This window comes from Sphaerodactylus townsendi, linkage group LG01, assembly GCF_021028975.2.
Source record: "Sphaerodactylus townsendi isolate TG3544 linkage group LG01, MPM_Stown_v2.3, whole genome shotgun sequence".
NCBI lineage: Eukaryota > Metazoa > Chordata > Lepidosauria > Squamata > Sphaerodactylidae > Sphaerodactylus > Sphaerodactylus townsendi.
In genome coordinates this window covers 45,477,062-45,483,574 of record NC_059425.1, presented here as the reverse complement: position 1 = coordinate 45,483,574, position 6,513 = coordinate 45,477,062, and positions in this window count along the sequence as shown.

The following is a 6,513-nucleotide window of genomic DNA, read 5'->3' as shown; positions in this document are numbered from 1 at the left end:
AATTTTGTTCTCCTTTCTTCATTATCCCCATGTGTGATCCAAGCCAATCAGTGATCATGTAATGAACATGACAATGCCACAGCATAGCCAGTCAGATTTACTTGCATGCTGATGTCATCGGGGGCAAATGAAATCAGTGTGCAGGACCACTTTCCCCATATTGGATGTCATCATATTGTGGGGTTTCTAACATCTGCCAGTAATGACATGGAATGGACACTGGTCTGCCATTAAATTTAGGATGAGATGTTTGCCACAATTGCCAGCTGTGTCCCCAAATCTTTTGGGTCTAGGTTTGTCAAGAAGGCAGTGGGACTGATTGGGTTTTTAAAATCTTTTTACTTTTCAACCTCCCTTGCTAGAGAGTCCTTTGCCTTGGTAGAAGCTGTCACTGTTAAGAGAATTCTCCCATGTTATGCTTTCTCTTAACTCTCTTGAGAACCAAAGGGGGGGGGGTTGGGGGGTAAAAAGAAAGTGTGAGATGGAGATCTGTGAGCTGACTTTTTCCCCTCTCTCCCCATTTTTCTATTTCCATCAGAGCTGCCCTTATTAATACTCAGTACTAGCACTCAGCTGGACAATGTCCTTGAGATTCAATACAATCAGTTCATCCTCATGAATGAAATGAACTTTTAATAACCAACATAAAAGTACGGGTGATTGGGAAGACAGAATCTAAATTATGTCAAGTTACACAACCCTATTCATATAGCTGAGACTCAGCATTCTTTGGATACAGGAGTGTCCTAGCACAGCCTGGTAGGGCTGGCCTTAGATATCAATGTCACTGTCTTGACAAAGGACTTCAAGTAAGGCTAACAGTTATATAGATTCTCCTGTAGCTTAGGGAATTTTCTTTCCATCTAATCAGAATTCAGGCTCAGACTTCAAGTTTTTCCTTCAAGCTTGCATTTGACCAATCACTTTAAAAGTTTGGATAAGGAGCTTAAAACAATAACCAGGGCAATTAAAACTGATCAATTTTGGCTTCCCTGGCAAGTTGACCAAATGGAAGGATGAATTCAGAACTCATTTCCTTTCAGATGGCTTGTTTTTCCTCCATCAAGTCTGACTTATGGAAACACAGCAGGTTTTTCAAGGAAAACAACATTCAGAGGTGGTTTGCTACTGCCTGCCTCCTCATCATGACCCTGGCATTACTTGGATGTCTCCTGTGCAAATACTAGCCAGTCGACCCTACTCAACTTCTGAGATCTCACAAGATCAGGCTAGTCTGGGGCTATCCAAGTCTGGGTTATCTCATAGACCACCATATATCTGTCTTTCCCCTTTCTAGGATACAACAAGATGACTTTTATAGTCCCATGTGTATGTGTCATTCTTAGAGCACACTGCATCCCCACAGAACAATATCAACTTTTCCTTCCATTGCACACAACTCTCACTTGACCAGCAAATAGAAAAAGCAAAAATAAATCAGCAAGTTTTTTCAGAATCTGAATTCCAGCATGGCTATTCCATTTCCAGACAACCTTCAAGCAAAGATCCGCTGCCATCTGAAAGCTATTTCAACTACTCGCAGGAATGCTTAGCATGGGTTTTTTTTCTTTTTTCTTTTGCAGTAAGCAAAATTGCTCAGCCTTCAAGCAGTGACATGCAAAAGGGATTAATTATGTTCTATTTTGGCTATTAATGGTTAAATTGTATGTTATCAAACTCAGTGGGAAGAACGGTTACCTTGTGCCACAAATGGAAAGCATAGTATGAATTGTGTATGAAAAGCAAATTCATAATTATATGTTTTTGCAATCATAAAGAAAAGTTTTCTTTGTAAACAACTAAACAGTCAACCTGCCACTTTTTCCCCACCCCTGGTGTGGGCAGAGGAGATTACATTGACAGATTTTTTTCCCCTGATCAAACCAGTAGAATAATCCATTCTGGTATATTTTGTTTGAGGATGGATATGGTTGCCTAAGAGGAGCCCTCCAGCATAGAGTGATAAGTTACAGTGCTGCAGTCAAAGCTCTGCTCACAACCTGAATTGGATCCTGATAGAAGTCAGTTTCTGGTAACTGGCTCAAGGCTAACTTCTTCAATCCTTTCAAGGTTAGTAAATGAGTACCCAGCCAGCTGAGGATAAAGTGTAATGACTGGTGAAGGCAATGGCAAGCCACTCCATTAATATAATCTGCCTACTAAACTCAGGGAGGTTTACAACATTTTAAAATGTATTTAAAATATAATAAATACAAGTAAGTTGAGATAAAACAATACACAGAACAAAAAAACCCAGTAAAACTATAAGCTACAAAACTTGCTTGGAATATAAAACTGGCCACCTTCCTGGTTCATAACATTTGTCAGAGATCATGCAATACAAGGCAGCCTTACATGTCCTGTGGAATGCTGAAAGGTTATTGCGGGGCATGAATTTCCCTGGGGAGCTGATTCCAGGGGGAAGGGGAAAACATGAATCCAGCTCAGTAGACCTTCACTTCCGTCTATTCTATATGTTGCCTTCCTTCACCTCTTCCCTTTCTCATTCTTTGATTACCAGTGTTTGAAATGGGACTATGTCTTCCTCACTCTGAAAAATAAAAAAGTGAACTTGAGTCTTGAGGCACTTTAAAGACTGTCAAGTTTTCATTCTAGCATGAGCTGCTGTAGGCTGGTGCTCACTAGGTCAGGTGTGCTTCCATAAAGGAGAAAGTGCTGTACAGGAGAAAGACTTAAGGTACAATTTGGCTCTATTGTACAAGAGACCCGCAGTTTCTCAATGACTGGCAATTACCTTTAATATGCAAGACTTCAGACTGTGTGAAAGCTAGAGACATTAACCTGCCACTTAGAGCAGCAATGAGTTTAGCCTGCCACCTCCTCATTAGCAGCTGCTTTAAAAAACTACCAAAAAATTACCTCTGAAGTACAAAGTGAAAAGACCAGACTCCTCATTTATGCTCAATTATGAAGCACCAAAGTTTTTCTGACAGAAAATCTTTAAAAGAGCAATCATTTACAGCATACATAATAGAACAATTCTGCATAGTGGGTGGGAATATATTGGGTTATGGTGCGCTGTGAAACCAGATTTTTTTTTTGGGGGGGGTGTACATTAGTATTGTATTATTTATTCAATTGACACACTTGCAAGTTCAAGGCAACAAGAATATACATTAAATGTGTATCAAATGACTTTTTAAACATTACTTTAAATAAATTAACAATGTATTATCATGGTTAAGGTAGGAGCAGAATTTGGCATATCCATAATAAAGCCTTCTGTGTGGACAAATTATCCCTTAATTGATATGCTGATGTCCTTCTGGATGGCTCTGTCCAGTTTTGATGAGGTCCAGCTGACTTGGTCTGGCCTGCTCAGCAGGACTTGTGAGCCAACTTTCTGTTAAACAGGGTGTCAATTTTCCTCAGAATGCTTCCCTTTCAACTACATTTAATTTGTCATATGTGCTGCGTTCTTGCCCTAACTTAAGGAAGCACTCCTAAGAAAGTCTGCTTGAAAATAAGTTTACAACAGCAGATATCTATGTTAATAATAAAAGAAATGAAAAAAGTCCTGAAATTTGCAAAGCAAGCAAACTTTCCATTTGCAAATAAACCAGGGAAATGGCTGCCAAATAAACTCAGAAAAGAAAGGGGAAAATGATTTTGAATATCATAACAATATCATAACAGACAATGTGTCAATTCCAGAAACATTTTAAAACTACTACAAGAATTTACATAAAGGGCAAGAGATCCCATTGATAAAAATAGAATAATATTTGGTAAATAAAACATATCCAAGATTACAGAAGAACAGAGACACATTTGAATGATAATATAATAGAGGACTTGTAGGGGCTATTAAAAAATTAAAACAGGAAAAATTCCAGGTCCAGAATTGGAAAGGCAGGGTAATTCTTGTTGAATGACTAGAATTAGAATTGGAAAGACAGGGTAATTCTTGTTGAATGGCTAGAATTGCAGTGCATCATTATCCCAATTAACAGCCAGCTGAGCAAAGATTACGTTCATTTGCCTGTCATCCTTAAAGCACTTAAGCTGTTTCAAGCCTCTCCATACCCAGCATTGATGCTGATGTTTTATACTGAAGATTCAAGATAGTGATGAACAATTTCAGGAAGCCCATATGTTGCACCAAATGCATTTTGATATCAGTTCAACATAGGCCCTATGTGCTGACATTGGATGTGAGAGGGATGAATCATCTCCCTATCTTCCCACTTCACTGATCTAAGTTTCAAGCTTTTCTACAGGCTAAAGAGATTTCCTCAAATTTCAGTGGTTCTTCTGCTGGAGGAAGAGCTGCTTAAGTTGGAGTCAGGCTCCTTACACTGTAACAAAACTCCTTGGAGGATGATTGGATCCAGCCCACTAAAATTTAAAATTTCAGTGGGTTGACCTTTCAAGCCTCACCAGAATTACCCACTGAAGGGAGCTTTGACTCTCAAAATCTTATATCCTGGAACCTCGTTGGTCTCCAAGGTGCTACAAGACTTGAATCAGCCTGGAACAATGTGTCCCTGTACCAGCAGAAACAGGGGGCACAGTCATAGCATTTGACCCAATGGTTTCCAGTCAAATGAGGACTCATCTGCTGATGGAAGTATGATTGTCTTTGTCCTAGAAATACTCTGCACTTAGCAGAATGAAATCACTGGGTCCAACTGGAATGGCAATATTGTAAAAGAGCAAAATGTCATCCAGCACAATCTATTTATCTAGCCAGCCAGCCTGCTATCCCATGGTGTGCGTATATAAACTGTTGTCATGTCGCAGCCAATTTATGGCAATCTTTTAGGGCAAGTAATTAAGCAGAAGTGGTTTGCCATTGCCTTCTCTGGTGGTCTTTCATCTTGTACTAACCCTGTTTATCCTCCAAGATCTTATGAGATTGGGCTATACTATACTGTTCCACACACCCCAGCCCATGGTACAAGGAGAAAATAATTGTTGTGGGTTCTTTGGTATATGACAAGAATTAAGTTCCATTATACAGTTTCTTATTATTTCAGTGACTGGATCAGGATTTAAGGCCTGCATAAACTAAGAGTGCAATTTAAACTGTGCTGTCTGCTTGCAATGTGGCCAAGCCCTGACCTTTAGAAACTGAGATAAGGAACCAGGAACTGGAAGTGAAATGATCTCAACCTTGACTTCCTAGGTCAACAATGCCACAAAACTGTAGCACCCCATTCCAATTAATTAAGCTGACTAAATTATTGCTGTGTTATCAAAAGGGGAAGGTTCATGGCTGCAGAATAAATCCTTCCTTGTAAATAAATCCTTACTCTGACCCTTAAGGTCACCTTGGTAGCAACTAAATTGCATGATTGTCTTAGATCACCAGGCATGGATTTTATTGATCACAGGGTCCTGACTGCCTCAAATCCTCTGCTCATAATGTTTGGCTACTTCCCTTCAGCCTAGCAAAGTGAGCTTCTGGGTTCCTTTTCTTATGGTTCTTTGATTCGCCATTTAGGCCTTGACAAGCTTGTTCTTGGTGCCTGAAATTAAGGCTCCCTGATACCTTGGGGCTCTTGCTCTGGATAGAGTAGTTTTTGTGAAGTTGAAGGTTTACTGGTGGAAATGATCACATTATGCTTCTCTTTTTTGGCTTAAGTTTTATTATTTTATTCCTCATTACGAACGTTCTTTTGATAGTATGATTGCACAATTTTAATACACTTCCTTTAATCAAATTTGATGGTGTCTTGTCTTCAGGGGGCTTCAATCTAAACCCAGTCCTAGAAACTCTTAGCTACACAGATACCAGGGGCACCCCAGATGGTATGGAAGGTTTCACAAGTAAATGTTAGAGAGTGGAAAGACAAATGTGGAATATGTTGCTCCTACAGTACCTTGATCCCAAAGTGAAAGAACCTAAGTAACACAAAGGGTTAAAGAATATTAATCATGGAAGGGAAAAGGTAGTTGCCCTCTTCTCTTAGAATGAGATAAGCAAGAACTGTTCTGTAACTGCCACTGTTAGTTTATTACATTTTTACAATGGATCCAAATGTGTTTGTAGTTGTAGTCAACATGTTGTATTCCAGTTAATTCTGTTTTGTTTTCCTCCCCCCCAAGACCTCATTTCTGTTGATATGTTGTCCAATCCCCACTGAGATGTCCAGTGGCATTTTAATTGTCATTTTACAAACATTCCATTGTCCAATTAAGTGCTCACTCGTAGTGGTAGCATTCCACCTGCCCTGAATGAATCTGTTCCTTGGGCAATGGAATAGGGTGGGGGAGACTTTAATGGTTAGGTTTGCCACCTGTTCCCATAAGGAACTGTCCCTTATGTACACAGTCAGCAATATTCATGGATGAAAAGAAATGCATCATGGCTGCAAAAAGAAACTTGAATGTAATGCATTACAAGGATGGGATAGTCTAAAGAAACATCATTAATTTCCTGGCAAACCTAATATATCATTTTCTTATGGTCTTATAATGTCTCCTTGTGCTGGAACCTCTTTAGGTGGCAATTCTATTAATTGGTCTCTCTTTTTCTTTTGCAGGCAA